General features: G+C 59.3%; 1 protein-coding gene and 1 long non-coding RNA gene across 16 annotated transcripts in view; one reads left to right on the top strand and one right to left on the bottom strand.

Annotated features, from left to right (window-relative positions):
• The window catches only part of Pitpnm2 (phosphatidylinositol transfer protein membrane associated 2), a 122,010-nt gene that overhangs the window by 59,917 nt on the left and 45,800 nt on the right, over window positions 1-16,293 (bottom strand). For 2 of the 15 annotated variants that reach the window (XM_047560250.1, XM_047560249.1), the window contains exon 1: window positions 2,263-2,506. The exons of 12 other annotated variants lie outside the window; for them this stretch is intronic. The gene's annotated coding sequence lies outside the window, so the exon portion shown is untranslated. Of the gene's footprint in view, window positions 1-2,262; window positions 2,507-6,242; window positions 6,263-16,293 lie in introns of those variants that run through there. One more of the 15 variants, XM_047560253.1, reaches the window with a different exon arrangement.
• On the top strand, window positions 7,599-14,353 carry LOC124990330 (uncharacterized). Its single transcript, XR_007109747.1, has 3 exons — window positions 7,599-8,196; window positions 12,327-12,409; window positions 13,918-14,353. It is a non-coding gene; the product is annotated as an uncharacterized LOC124990330 (long non-coding RNA).

The following is a 16,293-nucleotide window of genomic DNA, read 5'->3' on the forward strand; positions in this document are numbered from 1 at the left end:
GACATCCTGCCTACTGGGTACAGTGCGTGGAATAGCATTCCCCCTCCCCAGCAGCCCCCCAATTCACATTTACCTGGTGGGGTCTTTGTAGAAGCAACTAATTAAGGATCCTGAGATGGAATCATGCTGGGTTTACAGGGGGCTCAAAATCCAGTGATGGGTGTCCCCAGGAGAAGAGGAGGGGATGCAGAGACAGGTGGGGCCATGAGAGGACAGGAAGGCTACGGTGATGAGCCCCAAGCCCAGTGTCCTGGAGCCACCAGAGGCTGGAAGAGACAGGAGGATGTGCCTCCAGGCTCTGCTGACACCTGACTTTAGAGTCCGGCCTCCAGAGTCTGCTGTCTAAGCCACAGGCATCCGGCCCTGTTAGCAGCAGCCCAGGAGATGAGCCGCCTGGGTTTGTGGCTTTGGGAAACAGTACAAACCCTGGGCTGACCACACGTGTGTCAGGCAGGGTCCTCTGCTCTGGGTGCCCTGCAGGAGGAAAGCCAGAGGCGTCCTGGCTCTAGCACTTGGGAGGGACTGAGCCAGCCTGTTGCCAGGCTGTCACCAGGGCAGCAGCTCAATTAGCTCAGAGCACTTGACGAGCCAGTGTGAGTCCATCTGCGTGTAGGCTACCAGACACTCGAGGGGACGCAGCTACTCAGGCCACAGTGCGGAGACCTCCTGCCACCCAGGCCCTCTACTCTCCTTGATTCCCCAGTGTGGCACCTGGACAGCCTTTTCTAGACCTTCAGACGAGGCCTGCCCAGCCTAGCCCAAACCTGCCAAAAATCCAGGGGAGCCTCAGTCCCATGCAAGTGGCCTTCAGTACTAACCCAGGGACATGTCCTAAACCAGGGAGAATGTGGAGGGGAGATCTGGACACACGGGCCCCTTGCTCAGCATCCCCTCTCCGTCTCCAGTTGGGGATCCTCTCAGGATGGCCATGGAGAGTCGGCCAATGCTTCTGGAAGCTTCAGGGCTGAAGCCCAGGTTTCCCTGAGACCCAGCAAAGGACAGGGCTGCAGGAGCATCCGCAGTGGTAAGCCCTCTCCGGTCCCGGCTCTGTGGGCTCGTCCAGCCAAGGGACGCAATCAGGACTGTCTTGGGACTGGTAATGTCAGGAGGGCTCCAAGGGCCCTCAGATGGCTGCACCCAGCAATTCCGAAATCCCAAGTATAGGATGAGCTGCTTGGGAAACGCCGGGTGGGCCTGGTTAAAAGGTAGACACCCGGCCACCGGACCACTGATCACACCTCCATGCCAGGGGCCCAGGAACCCGCATTTTAAACACTTGCCAGGGTTACGGGGAAGCCCACTGGGGAGAGGGAGCAAGGGGCCGAGGTCAGCCTTCCCCCTGCACAGGCGGAGAGTGGAGGTGGGATAGGCTGGTCAAAGGTCAACCCGAGATTCGAGGCTGGATTCCAGTCCCTCCAGGCTCAGGTCCCCAGGAAGCCTTCCCCAGCCCCAGGGCATCTCGCGCTGACTTTGCTTTCGGCCTTTATCAGCCTGTCCTGTGCCCACATGTTTGCCTTTGAGCTCAGGCCGAGAGCCTTGTTCAGAGTGGCTTCCCCAGGGTTCAGCCAGAGCAGTTGCCCAACGAAAGAAGCGGCCCAGCAAATATTTGCTAGGTGCACAATTTCAATTCTAAACTCTGTCCTCGGGCTGTTGTCTGACCTTGGGCAGGTGATTCCACTCAGCTTCTGTGCCCCTGCGTGGAAGATTCTGGTCATCTGCCCTGTGTCACAGATCACAGTGAGCGAGCTGACCGGCCTCATGCAATGTGCTTGGGAACTGCAGGTGGCAGCAAGACCCAGCCCCACGCACCGGTGCCCACACACAGGGGTTCTCACTGGGCTCTGCAGAAGGACGGGGGCAGCAGGAGAGAACCCAGAGGCACAGTCCCTGAGGAGAGGGGACAGGCGATTTCAGAGGCTCTGCTCACCTCTTCCCACACTGGGCCCTGCAGAAGCAGCCATGGCCGGCCCTGCCCTAGCACGGTTCCCGGCTCCTAGGGCTTCCCCTGGGGGGAAGTGGGCCTGTGTCCTGAATGCTACCAGGCTGCAGACAGGAGTGCACATCGAGCCACGGTATCGAGGCCCTGAGAGCTGGCGCAGGAATCTGGCCCTGCGTGGGCGCCCATCCCAGGTATCCAGGAGGGGCTCGAGCTGGACGCATCCCAGGGCCCCAGACGTGTGCAGCCAGGAGCGGCTCGCGCAGCTAGGCCTCTGCCAGCGCGGAGCTAGGAGCTCGGGCTGAGCCCTGTGCCAGGGGACTAACCTGCTCTTCAGCCCAGACGAGCAGTGGGGGAGGCCCCCCTCAGGGCTCAGCATCGATGTGCCTATTCACGCGCCTGCCCAGCTGGCTCAGCTGTGGTCCCAGGTGGTCTCAGGTGACTTGGGGAAGCGCCCAGGGTCTCTTGCATCGGCCTCCCCATCTATCAGGTCTGATCTAGGACCCTAGTGTGTGACTGCTGCCCAAGGAGTGACAGGCAGGAGCGAGCTGAGGCAGCCGGGAGAGCCAGCAGCTCCCCCTCCACGCTGCAGCGCTAGCTGGGATTTACACGGGAACTCTGGTCCTCTCTTCTTTCAGGGGCCAGGGAAGGCCCCTCCTTGGCACTGTGGCCACACCTCCTGTGGCACTGCCGCCTGGGACCTGGGAGAGCGGAGGGCCGGGGAGCACACTGCCTGCCCCGGAGGGCCAGCCTGGTCTAGAGAGTCTCTGGAGCCGGGTGGCCAGCAGGCCCAGGGCTCGGCGGCACCTAGGACAGACTCCAGTACAGAGTGGCCACTTGGAGGACAGCCCTGTGAAGCCATCAGCTCTCCTTGCACACCTTCCATGAGAGGGTGAGGAGCGGAGCCCTGGAGGCTCCCTTGTCAGGGGGACACCTGCCAAGCGTGGGACAGAGGGAGTGGGGGGACACCTGCCCCATTCTGTGCGCCAGGAAACTGAGGTGCAACAGGATTCAGTCTCCCCTGGGTCACCCAGACCTGGGCCCACGTGACCCCCACATTTTGCTCTCCCCACTGCCTGAGGCATCCCCACCTACAGCAGCCCAGCCCTGATCTGCTCCATCCCAGAAGCCCAGTCCTGGAAAGAGGTTCCTGCCATGCTACCAGCAGGGGCCCAGCAGGCAAGTGAGCTCAGGTGGCAAGTGTTTAAAATGAACTGTTCCTGCTCCCTGTCTGCACCCCTCTGCAAACCGCTCACAGCCACGGGCTGCGATGGTGGTGTGCCCACGCCTAGGAAGCTGTGAAGAGCTTTCCAAGGGCACCGGCGTGGAACAAAGTGCGCTGCAGACACCGTCCTTTAGTCCTTCCCAGCTTCCCCGGGCGCCCGTCGTTAACCGGGAAACAAGCTCAGAGAGGCCAAGGGAGTCCCAAGGACCTCATGGCCAGGCTGACGGCAGAGCGGGGTCAAGGGCAGCTCTCCTGACTTGCTCTCTCCCCTGACCACACCCTGCTATGGGAGAGGTGACAAGGACCTGGTAAGGGAAGTTCCTCTTGCTATAGCAACAAGGTGGGGAAACCGAGGCACAGAGCAGCAGCTGCTAGCAGACAGCCCCTCCCAAACAACACCAGCACTCCGCAGGCTGACAAGCCACACGCAGGCCCCCGGTTCATGCGCTGCCACGAAGCTTGGCTTTATGGGGAGACAGCGGCAGCCTGGAGAGGACCCCATGGAGCAGCAGGGACCCCCAGACTTTCAGACCTTGGATCCGATGATCCCTCTCAGTAGCTGTCAAGGTTCTGAGGTTGGACACTGATCTGAAAGAGGCTGATGGCAGCAGAGGACCACAAAGCTTCCCATGGGGGGAACATAAAGCTGGACACTGGACCCAAAAGAAGCAGCAACCAGTCCAGAAAGCACTGGAACCAACTCCCTCTCACCGGGAGCTCTGAAAGGAGAGGCTGGGGCCACCAGGCACAGGCCCTGGGGAAAAGCACCCGAGCCTGAGACCCAAGTTAGTCAGGGATCTGGGAAGCAGCTCGACTTCCGAGGCTGTGTCCAGGGAAAGCCCTGCCTCAGGAGTCTGCCGATGGCCTGGAGGATGGAGGCCCTGCCTGCCTCGCTCCTCGTCCCCACGACTGGCTGGCCACCTTGTGCTCCAAGGACGGGGCTTCAGTTTTGTTCATTTAGCTTCTTGTAGGATCCTTAAGGGACAAACCCTCCTCTCTGTCCACCCTTAAGAAGAACCCTCAAATGCCTAAGCGGGTTTTTTTTAACATCTCCACATAATCTCGAACATGGAAAAGTCACAAAACTAACAGAGGAACTTCCGCAGACACGGGGCTGGACATGCTGTTGGCCCGCCTCCCCCTCTCTTCACGTCGGGGCCCCTCTCCCTCCCGCACACATCCGCAGGGGCTTGGGATCTGCCCCCGAGTTAGAGGGGACGTTACTGGAACGTTGCACCTACCGCAGCCCTACCACCTCCGCCACTGCCAAGGCACATGGCTTGTCCCCAGGCACCTCGCGTCTGTCCTTTGGGTTTGGTACGTGACACAGACCAAGCTCTCTCCACGGTACAGGTGGGAAACTGAGGCACGAGTTCCTTGACAGGCAGCATCCTTCCCACCTCATGGAGCCACCTACACCCAAGTCCTCAGCACAAAACAGACCCTAGGACACGGCCACAACATTCCCGCCAGCGGGACGACGTGAAGACCTTTAAAAGAAAGAGCAGCGCTGCACCAGAGCAGGGCCAGCGTGCTTCGTGTCTGGGCGACCAGGCCCCCTTCTGCAGAGTCACACGCACGCCCTGGTGGCAGCCACCGGCAGGACGGGGGCTGGGTGCGTGGCCCCCTCCCCAACTGCTCCCGGTCCTCTACTTCCTTCCTCTTCTCTTCCCGAGATGATGGCACAGGACAGAGGAAGTCCAAGCAGAGTGAGCGCCTCCTGCCACATGGGTCCCTCCCTGGGGCAGGGGCTGGGTCTAGTCCTCACCCCAGAGCCCAGCGGTGCCAACGGCTGCACAAGGAACCCAGGAATGGACCGGACGGGGACGGAGCCGTGGCTCTGTCCTAAGGCGGCCGTCAGCCGAGACTCAGTTTGCCGGCATGTAAAATGGGGTGATCACCAATCATGAAAACACATGAGATGGCGAAGATGCCACAGCAGAGTCGTTAAGCCAGGGGTGAAAGAGTCTGCCCACCCGGCTCCGGGAACAAAGCCAGAAACAGGGAGAAATGGATGCGAAGCCAGGGCACCCAGACACAAACAGCGTGGAGTGTACACACACCACATATCACACACACAGCCACCACACACACTGCAACACACACACCATCAACGTGCACACCAAACACATACACCCACCACACACATGCATACACCTGCATCATACACTAAACTCACATGCACACACAGGAACACATACCCCACACTCACACGCACACACTCCTCTACACCCGTGAGCACACACGCCACGCACACACACTCCTAACATGCCACACACGTGCACACACAGGCTCGATTCAGTGCACCCTAAGCTGAGTAGTCTCCCTCTGACGGATCCCTTCCCCGGGGGTGGAGACCCTCAGAGGGCTGGCACCGTGCTGGGCCACCCCAGGAACACAACAGAGGGTACAGCACAGCCTGGGGCATGGGAGGGAGAGCAGAGGGAGGCAGCTCTCCAGAGTGGACAAGGACGGGCTGCCTCAGGTGAGACGTGGAGGTGAGCCACGTAAAGGGCAGCTGTGGGGTCTGAGCAACACTGGGAACGGCGTGTGGGGCCACGGCAGTATGGGCAGGACGCAGCTAGTACAGAGCAGGAGGGAAAGGGCGTCTGTGTAGTGCACTTGCCAGCGTGTGCACACGGGCCTCCCTGTGCACACATCTGTGCGTGCCTACATCTGTGCAAACGCAGGCTCGGGCTGTGTGAGGGTGCCTGTGTGTGTGTGTGTGCACGCTCAGGAAACCAGGGTAGCCGGCGGGAGTTTAAGCTGCCTTTTTCCTGCACAGTTTAAGTCATTCGTCACCAAGAGACTTCTGAAGAGCTGGGCGCAAGGCTGGGTGGGGACAGAGGCACCTCCCGGGCAGGTGCTGTCCTAAGCCCCAGGGCCCCCCACCCGAGTCCACGCTGTCTGTCCTGCCCCCCACACAGCCTAGGCGGCAGACTCCAGCTCCGGAGGAGGCCAACCGAACTGTCCCCTCGGAGCGTCAGGGGCTTCCTGAGGTCTGCGGAGCCGCCAGGCTTTCCAGGGGGCCCTTCCCTGAATCGGGCACTCGGTCAAATTAAAGAAGCAAGAACAACTCACCGCCTGGAAGCCGGCCAGCTCGGTGATTATCCCACTTTTCCTGGAATGAGCTTTCCACGCTCGCCGGCTGGAGCCATCGGCAGCCAGGGCTCCCGCCTCGCGGAGCTGCTCTCACACCCCGCACCGCGCCTGCTTTCAAGTAAGGCACCGCTAGACGCAGCTACGCTCTGGAGCATCCACGGAGAGAGGACGCGGGAGGGGGCGGGCAGGCGGGGCCCACGGGGCCACCTCGCACCAGGCAGCCGCCCGTGCCCCTCTACTCCTCGGCCAAGTCCTGGCCGTCCGTGTTGGCTGTGCGGACTGACCGTGCACATGGATCATGGATCGCCGTGGGAGCACATGAAAGACCACAGGGCAGAGGGACCCCCGCCACAGTGCCGTGGGTCCAGCCTCCCATGGAGGCTGAGCAGAGACCAGCGGGAGCAGGGTACTCGGGGGCTGGCCTGTAATGTGTCACATCAGAGTTTCCATTCACAGGCAAACCAAAACCAAACCAAACCAAACCAGCACCCCCCATCACACAACTGCTACATCCATCAGAATTCAGTCAGCCAACCAGAATCCAGACGCCAGCAAAGTCATTAAGAAGCCTGCCCGGCACCCAGATGCCAGGAGGGTCTTGGTGAGTCTCCAGCCTCAAGCGGAGGGCACGCAGGACCGAGCGGGCATCTGCAGACACAAAAGCCTCCTTCCTCTCTTCCTGCTCGGCAGGACCGATCTGACAAGGTCCGTGGCCGCCCTGAGCCCATTGTGGAGATGGGCTGTGTAGGAGAGGAGCACCCGACCACAGACCCGCACGGGGAGTCCTGCCTCGGGCTGCCTTCAAGTCTCTGCTGCTGTTATTAAAGCAATCTGTCAGAGAGAGTGCCGAAACGAAAATAGAACCCAATCAGGTGGCCGTGAGCCTGACTTTATCAACAGCACGCAGCCGTGCGTCTACTCCTCACTGGGAGAGCCAGCACGGCCCCTCCCGCAATCCCACTGGCACCTGGGGACACAGGTACATACCTGAGTGCTGGACTAGCCTCCCAAGCTGCACACCTTTCTCGCAGTTGGGGACGGATTCCCTGACACCTGCACCGAACTCTGAAGCTCCCGAGCCGGGCAGGGCTGCTGGGTGCGCGCGTTCTATTTAAAGATCAGGCAGGGCTTAGGCTCAGACACCACTCAAACCCAGAGCTTCTAAGAACCGGCTGCCAAATCCGGTCTCTTCGGCCCTCATTTTCCATCGACACAGGAGATGTTCTTGTTGACAACCGCGGGTTCTGTTTTCCACCACCGGCGGCACAGGAAGCGGCCGCTCAACGGTCACCATCATCAGCTCCCTCGGAGGAGACGTTCGGGAGCCACCCTGAATGCCACGGCTGGGGACGGGAGGAAATGATGGCTTGGAATCCCGACTGAACCAGACTGCTGAGGGGCTGCCCCAAACAGACGGGGCCTCTGCAGACGATGCAGGACAGCGGGCCCTCCACCTGGAACTGGACATCCTGGGGCGCCAGACCACCCCCTCCCCCGACTGAATGCCCGTTTTCAGAGGATGAGGGGCTGGTGGGAGCGACAGTCAGTGGGCAGCCGGAGCCCTGCCCGCTGGGGTGCACGTGCACGCCTCGAAATGTCCTCCCCTCGCCGGGCTGGACCAGGCTCGAGGGAAGAGACTGGCTTGCCATGAGCCACCACAGTGGAAAACGGGAGAGTGACAGAGCGCTGTCCCCAGCTGGAGGCAGGAGTCCAGCCACGCTCCAGAGCGGAAGCCCAGGCACCCCAACTCTGCCCTGCCCCTCGGAGCTCGGGCCAGGCCTCTCCCTCCTCCTCTCCCTCCATCCCAGCTCCTGGGATAGAAAACGACAGCCTGCGCGACAAGGGGACGAGCCTTCCTTGCTAACAAACCCATCCTACGGCGGTGACACGTTTCAAAAGGAGCAGAGAATTACCTTCCAGGAAGCCAAGTGAGGTGAGGGGCGGGGGGCAGAGTGCCGAGCGGAGCGGAGCCAGCGCAGGGCCGGGCCAGGCTCATCCGGCGACCCCATGCCCGCCTCGCCCAGCTCCCCGTGGGCCAGGTCAGGGAGCCGTCCCCGGCCCAGGGCTCCCCAGGCAGTCCATGCCTGGAGGGCGCCGGCTCGGGGTCCCCCGGCTGGGCGGACAGAGGAGCCACAGCGGGCAGGGACGACGGAGGAGGGAGGAAGGCAGGCCGGAGAGGAAGGGGTGGGGAGCGGAGCGGGAGGGCGGGAAGGAGGGAGAATTGATTCCCTCTCCTCCACTGGGACCACTGAGCTAAGTTGCCATGGAGAAAGGGGAGCCGCTGGCAGAGCTCGAGGCGGGCGGAGGAGCCATATGCCAGCGGGAAGGCGTCAGCGGAGAGCCAATCCCACAGTTCTGCTGCCGCAGCCTCCCCCAGCCAGGCCTCCGGGCCGCGGCAAGGCTGGGAGGCGTGCGGCTGAGGCCAGGGACCGAGGCAGCAGCCCTCGGCATAGGGAGGCTGGAGGGGACTTCGCTCCAGCTGGGGCGCGCTAGCCACCCCCCGGCAGGAACCCAGACCCCCATCTCGTGCCTCCATCCTCAAGCTGCAGGGCCAGTCTGAGGTCAAGACCCCAAGGACTCAGGAGACCACAGCCCCGCCCAGGCACGAGTGGCACCCAGGCCTGCTGCCTGGGGGGCACGGCTGGTCCACACCTGCCTCCCTGTTTCTAAAAATCAGCTGCCAAGTCCTGAGTCACATTTTCCCACCCTCGGGAAGGAGGGGATGCCCACCTACGGGAGGGTTTCAATGGCCCAGAACCACCCAGGCAGGAGGCAGGAAAGGGAGGTTGCTGGGCACGCGCCCAGGGAGAAGGATGCTTTGGGACGCGGGGGGAGGCTGGGCCACGCCAGGCAGGATCGCCCGCCCGGCGGCTGCCAGCCCTGTTGCTGGGAGACCCCGGCTCCAGGACTGGCCTCCACCACCAGCCTCTAGACACTCGGAACTGCGGAATGGCGCTGGGGAGGAGCCAGGGTCTGGGCGGGAGTCTCGGTTTCTCCTTTTGGAGGTCACAGGAGCCACATGGTTGGGCTTCCATCCCCTTAATACCAACAGGGACAAGACCACCCCTCTACCAAGCTGGGTTCCAGGGCACTGTGATGCTACAGGCTGGGGACGTGCACGCTAGGTGCCACCTCAGGGACAGGGTCTCCTTGGTGGGAGGGGAGTCGGGGTAGCACCCGAGTCCTCACGTCCTGCCTCCCTTGCCTGCTCAGGACAATACCAGAGCCCACTGCAGGGTCCCAGGGGCTGCGGCGCTGACGTGGACGCATTTGAGGGGTGGGCACCGGCAGGTGGCAAGGTCAGGACAGCATTCCAAGGAGTATTTGCGTATTCACTACCTAGAGTCTACTGCTCCCTCTCACCTTTTTTTTAAAATTGTGGTAAAATATACAAAACATAAATTTTACCATTTTAATAAAGCATACACTTGGGTGGCACAAGATACGTCCATGACATGGCACAACTACCACCTCCAACATGTAGTTCCAACCCATTCTCCTCACCCCAAGAGGCTCACGAAGCAGTCCCTCCCCGTTTTCCTCTCCCTCCAGCCCCTGACAACCACCGACCTCCTCTACAGATGTACCTGTTCTGGAAATTTCACGTAAGTGGAAGTCATACTGTATTGGTGGCCTTTGTAACTGGCTTCTTTCACTTAACATCATGTTTGCAAGGTGCATCTGTGTGGTAGCCTGTGTTGCTACCTCACTTTTTCATGGCTGAGTAATATTTCATTTTGTGGATAATGTTTTATTTATCTATTCATCAGCAGATGGACATCTGGGTTGTTTCTACTGTCCTCTCACTTTTAAAATGAGGGTTTTTGTTTTTTTTTTTTTTTAATAGAGCCCTGGGAAGTGTCCTAACATCCCCCATCCCTTGGTCTTCAAGTTGCCAGTTTCAGGCCCCAAATTGAATGCTCATCCTCCCCAGTATTTCCATTAAGCAACACTCCTCACTGAATGGCCAACAGGGGAGGCTCGGCTTGGCCTGGGGCCCAAGGCAGAGTCCCTAAGTGACCTCAGTCCTCTGTCCCAGGGAGCCTGCCAGCTGGGCAGGAGGACACAGGTGCACCAACTCTGAGCCCCACTCCAAGACCAGACGAGCCTGGGTTGAGTGCCGTCCCGCACCCCTGGCTGCGCGGCCCACAGGTCAGCCCCTCAGAGCTCCGACTGCTCCCACCTGGTACTCCAGAGCGAGGCCAGTGCTGCCCACAGAGCTCCCCATCCTGGGCGTGTTCTGCACCAGCTCCACCCAGGACCCTGTCACTTTAATTTTTGATTGAAATGAGATCGATCCCCGACGCCAGTGGTGTCGCCCTGGGTGGAGCAGCTCTCAGGGCCCAGGAGCCGGTGAACGTGGAAGGACACAGGACCCGGCCGGCCCCTGGTTCTTCGCCCTTCCCCTTCCTCTCCCGACTCACCCTCGGTGTCTGGCCAGTGGACAGGCTTCTATCTGCAGCCGGGCCCAGAGACGCCTCTAAAAGGACGGAGGGAGGGTGGTCAGGTTCTCAGGGAACCACACAGCTGCCAGCAGGGCAGTGGGCGCCTCAGACTCCATAATGACAGGGTCTCTGAGCCACGGACCCTGCTCTCTGCCCCGTTCTAGAACTCTCCTCCCGTCTCCCCCAGCAACTCCTAAGGCCATCCCTGGAATGTCCAGAGGGGCCGCAGGATTGGAACTCCAGCCCCAATGCAGTGGCAGAGGTCCCGCCTTGAGGGCAGGCAGAGGGAGGGTCCTTGGCTCCAGCCTGGGGCTCGGGGAGACCCTCTTAAGCCACAGAACTGTCCCCAGGCTCCTGTGCATGGAGCTCGGGGCTTGTCCAGCCTGCTCACTGCAGTGCAGCGACCGAGCGCTCCTCCGGGGTCACGCACAAGGCAGCCGCGAAAGTGGGTCTGCAGCCAGGCCCGGAGCCCTGCCTGGTGTGGGGGCCTGTGTGAGCAAGTGCCCTCCGGGGCTCTCGGACGCGAGCCACGCCAGGAGGCAGAGCTGTGTGCCTCGAGCCAGGACAGCAAGGGCCGAAAACAAAGCAAGCCGCCCTCCTGTCGGACCACCTGAACCCACCAGCTGGGGGAGAAGCGGCCTGGAGGGAGGGGTGGCTAAGGCTCCAGACACGCGGAGAAGGGCCCGCATCCACGGTCCACCCGAGGATTCAACCCACTGTGACTGGAGACTTCCAGAAAAACCGCGTCTGCACCATCAGGGTCACGTCCAGACTTCTTTCTTTTCATCGTTCCCAAATTCACACCGCAGCCTCACTGCGCTAAGTCTTGCGGGTCACTTAGAGGCCACTGAGCCTATGGGAGGATGTGCAGAGGTGACGTGCCCACACTGCCACTCCCCACGAAGGACTGCGCACTCGATTCCGAGGGACGGTGTGGAGCACCGAACTCCTGGAACTCAGGCGCCCAGAGCGGGTCTGTCCCCAGCCTGCGGAGCCTGCTCTCGGCTCTCTGCGCCCCTGCCTCCCTCAACAGCAGGCCCCATGGACCCTCTTTAAATGTCCTTCAGTGGCTCCACGCCCCGCTCCGAGCAGTGGCCTCTGCCTTCTCCCCTGCTCGCCTCTGCTCAAGGGCCCTTGCAGGGCCTTCCTTGGGGGCCTTGCCTCGACTCAGCTCCGCCCTCGCCCTCGCACTCCTGGGCCTCTGACTCTTCAGAGCGCTGATCCTTGTCCCACGCACTACGAACTTTTCTTCCTTTCATTTTTTTAAATGGTGGCAAAACACACGACACATGACATCTGCCACCCTAACCATTTTTCAGGGTGGGGGTCAGCGGCAACACGTACGCTGTGCTGTCCTGCAACGGCACCACCGTCTCCAGAACCTTCTCTTCTTCCCAAATCTGAACCCGACCCACCGAACGCTAACCACCCGCCCCGCCCCCACACTCCACTTTCCACCTTGACAGACTCGACTCCTCAACGCCTCTCACGGCGTCACCATGCCACGTGGACTGTACCATGTTTGTCCTCTGGCGTCTGGCATCCTTCTCTTCGCGCGTCTTACAGGTTCGTCCATGTTATAGCATGTTCTTTCTTAAAATTTTCTCTCTCCCACTAGAATGGGGACTCCTAGGGACAGAACTGGGGGCAGCTGTTTCACCACTGTACCGCTGAGCCTGGGAGCGCAACTGGCACACGCAGGTACTAAGCAACTCTCCTGAATGAACAAAGCAATGAATGAATGGGTGTATGTGGAGGTGGGCGGGTGGGCAGGGGATGAATGAATGAACGGGTGGATGGTGGATGGGTGGATGGATTGATGGATGGGTAGATGAATGAGTGGATGGGTGGATGGTGGATGAGTGGATAGGTGGGTGGATGGATTGATGGATGGGTAGATGAATGAGTGGATGGGTGGATGGTGGATGAGTGGATGGGTGGGTGGATGGACTGATGGATGGGTAGATGAATGAGTGGATGGATGGGTAGATGGATGGATGGCTGGGTGGATGGGTAGATGAATGAGTGGATGGGTGGATGGTGGATGAGTGGATAGGTGGGTGGATGGATTGATGGATGGGTAGATGAATGAGTGGATGGATGGGTAGATGAATGAGTGGATGGATGGGTAGATGGATGGATGGCTGGGTGGATGGGTAGATGAATGAGTGGATGGGTGGATGGTGGATGAGTGGATAGGTGGGTGGATGGATTGATGGATGGGTAGATGAATGAGTGGATGGATGGGTAGATGAATGAGTGGATGGATGGGTAGATGGATGGATGGCTGGGTGGATGGGTAGATGAATGAGTGGATGGTGGATGAGTGGATAGGTGGGTGGATGGACTGATGGATGGGTAGATGGATGGATGGCTGGGTGGATGGGTAGATGAATGAGTGGATGGGGGGATGGTGGATGAGTGGATAGGTGGGTGGATGGATTGATGGATGGGTAGATGAATGAGTGGATGGTGGATGAGTGGATAGGTGGGTGGATGGATTGATGGATGGGTAGATGAATGAGTGGATGGTGGATGAGTGGATAGGTGGGTGGATGGATTGATGGATGGGTAGATGAATGAGTGGATAGATGGGTAGATGGATGGATGGCTGGGTGGATGGGTAGATGGATGAGTGGATGGATGGGTAGATGGATGAGTGGATGGGGGATGGTGGATGAATGCATGCGAGCATGCACAGGCAGATGGATGAATGGATGGGTGGATTAATAAAAGAAGCAATAGATGAATGGGTGGGCAGATGGATGAATGGGCAGATGAAAGGATGAATGAATGGATGGATGGATAGGGAACATACAGTACCTGATGAGTTTACTTTTCTGAGCTGGACAATCAGGCGGAACCTACCTCAGAATCCAACAACCCTAAAGGGGTGATTGAACTAGGCCAGGCCTGTCTACACCCCCTGCCCTGTGACAGGGAACCTCAGAGCCTGCTGAGAGCCAGGCTCAGGGTGCCCCTGGTGGGGACAGTGTCCGAGAAGAGGGCAGCAGGGAGGCAGCCAGGCAGACCTCAACCGGCATGCCTGAGGATGGCAGCCCTGGCAGGGCCGGTCACCCAGACCCCTCTCTGCTCCAGGAAAAGCAAGCAGATCGGGACGGGGGAGACAGCTGTACCTTTAAATTATCTGGCCACAGACACAAAAACATTTGCACGCTGAAGCTGTTTGCATCTTGGGTTATTTTTAGGGTGAACCCAGTCGCCTCCCCTTGGAACCAGATGAAGCCCCAGAGGCACGTGGTCCTTGTTCCCAGATGGGGGTCCTGCTCATGTTTCCTTGGGAATGAGGACTTAAGCACGGGATCTCTGGGACCCCCACCCCACACTCTGGCCCGTGGGAAGGACTTGTGCACCAGGATTCAGGGCAGGTTCGCCTCAACCACGGAGATCTGCTGCGGCTGACACCAGCCACCCACCTGGGCCCGAGAGAGCACCCCTCCCGACCCCCAGCTCAGTCTGCAGCCTCCACCCGGGCCAGACCCAGCTGATGGGAATATCTGGCGGACACACTTCCAGAACAAGCAGCAATTAGAGTAGATGTTCTCTTCCACTCCCCCTCCTCAAAACAGGAATGAATTAGTTCAACCAATTTCCCAGCTAATGATTTCCTCCATTAAATTAAAAAGAAGCAGAAAATGTCTCTGTAAACGAATTGCCAGCCCTGTGCTTTCAGAGAGCACATGACCTGTCAACTCCTCTTAAGTCTGGCTACATCAACGCCCCTCAATTAATTTTCGATAAATAGAAAATCGTAGTCTCAGAAGCACCGCACAGCCCTCCCCATCACCCCAATCGGGCACACAAGGCTCCACTCCAGCCAGGCTTTGGGACACTGGCTTAGTAGGATCAGAGATCACTCTTGGCAGTTGATACTTGAGGTCCACTTCCCACATGCCTAAGCACATCCCCCAGGACCCGGGAGGCCTTGAGTCATATCGTGCACCGTGCAGTACTTACTGTGCACCATGCCCAGGCAGGCCCAGGAGCTGAGGAGTCCCGGGAGGGCAGCCCAAGTTATCACCACCTTCTGTGGCCTGGCTGGGCAGAACCTGGGCCTCTCCTGCTGGTCTGTCTCCTGCCGCACCTGCTAACACCCTCCCCTTTGTTTAAAAAAAAAGAATCCACCTCTCAAGAACACAGAGGAACCTCGAAGACACGATGCTAAGTGGAGGAAGCCAGACACACAGGCCACAGACATATCCCTGACTCCATTCACAGGAGATGTTCAGAACAGGCAGAGAACACAGAGAACACAGAGAACACAGAGGTCATGGTGGGGGCTGTTATTTAATAGGCATGGAGTTTCGGTTGGGGAGATAGAAAGTTCTGGAAATAGTCATGGGTGAATCCCACACGCTGGGAATGGACCTGGTGCCCCAGCTTGCTCCCTCACGATGGCCAGCCTGGGCACTTTTGTGCTCTACACACTTTACCACCTCAGCCAGAACATACAAGAAAGCCAAGGTCCACGCTCCAGAATGCTATCTGAAGCCTCGGAGTGGCCGGCAACTCCGCGTGGGCTGCGGTGGGCCCCTCTGCATTCTGCCCAGTGCCAGGCAGGCGCCCGTCCCCACAGCACAGCTCGGGAGCGCACAGGCCCTCTTGTCACCTGAGAACCCAGGGACCTTTGGAGAAAGGCCCTTCATGCCAGCCATCACCACTGAGCCAGGATTCCAAATCCTCAATGACCGAAGGACAAGCAGGGCCCGAGGGCCCAGGGCACACCCTCCCCAGAGTAGGGGGCCTGAGCACTGGTCAGACCCTGACCCTGGAAGGCGCATCCCCACTGCTATAGAATTTGCTTCTCACATTTAGTTCAGGTTTATATGGAGAGTTTCTCTCTGACCATCTACAATCAGAAGGAGGCAAGAAGGTCCAGGTCTAGGACCAGGGAGCATGGCCAGGGCCAGGAATGGGAGTCCAGGAGCCCGGTCAGCCCAGCTCAGCCAGCAGCTAGGGCCCTCCCAGCTGGAGCCGGAGCTGGCGCCCCATCCTGCACCAGCCAGAGCTCTTTGGCAAGTCCCTCTGTCCCCCCAAGCCTCGATGTTCCGTTCTGCAGAATGGGGAGGGAAACGGCCCGGGTCTTGGGGGCCCTTATGAGGACTACACAGTATGACCCACATGTGGCTCTCAGCATATGGCCAGGACGTGGCCGAGTCAGGAAACGTAAGGATAAATTGATCGGGATTACAGGCTCCCACACATGCAGCAAGGCTCCGCCTAAGAGGATTGGGTAGCTGTCCCAGAAAACTCCAAGGCCATCAGGCAACACTAATCACTCAAGGCTGCCGGGTACTGCAACGACATGCAAATGAACCCATTTGATCCTGTCCCTGCTTGTCTGTTGTTGTTTGTTTTGGGTTTTTTGTACCTGGGAAGGAACCCGGGGGATGCTTAGCCACCAAGCCACAGCCCAGCCCTTTTTGTTTCTCCTGTTATTTTTTTAAATATTTTTTTTTTAGTTGCAGATGGACACAATACCTTTATTTTTTAATTTATTCTTATGCAGTGCCGAGGACTGAACCCAGGGCCTCACACGTGCTAGGCAAGCGCTCTGCCACTGA

Source organism: Sciurus carolinensis, chromosome 8, assembly GCF_902686445.1.
Source record: "Sciurus carolinensis chromosome 8, mSciCar1.2, whole genome shotgun sequence".
NCBI classification, from domain to species: Eukaryota; Metazoa; Chordata; class Mammalia; order Rodentia; family Sciuridae; genus Sciurus; species Sciurus carolinensis.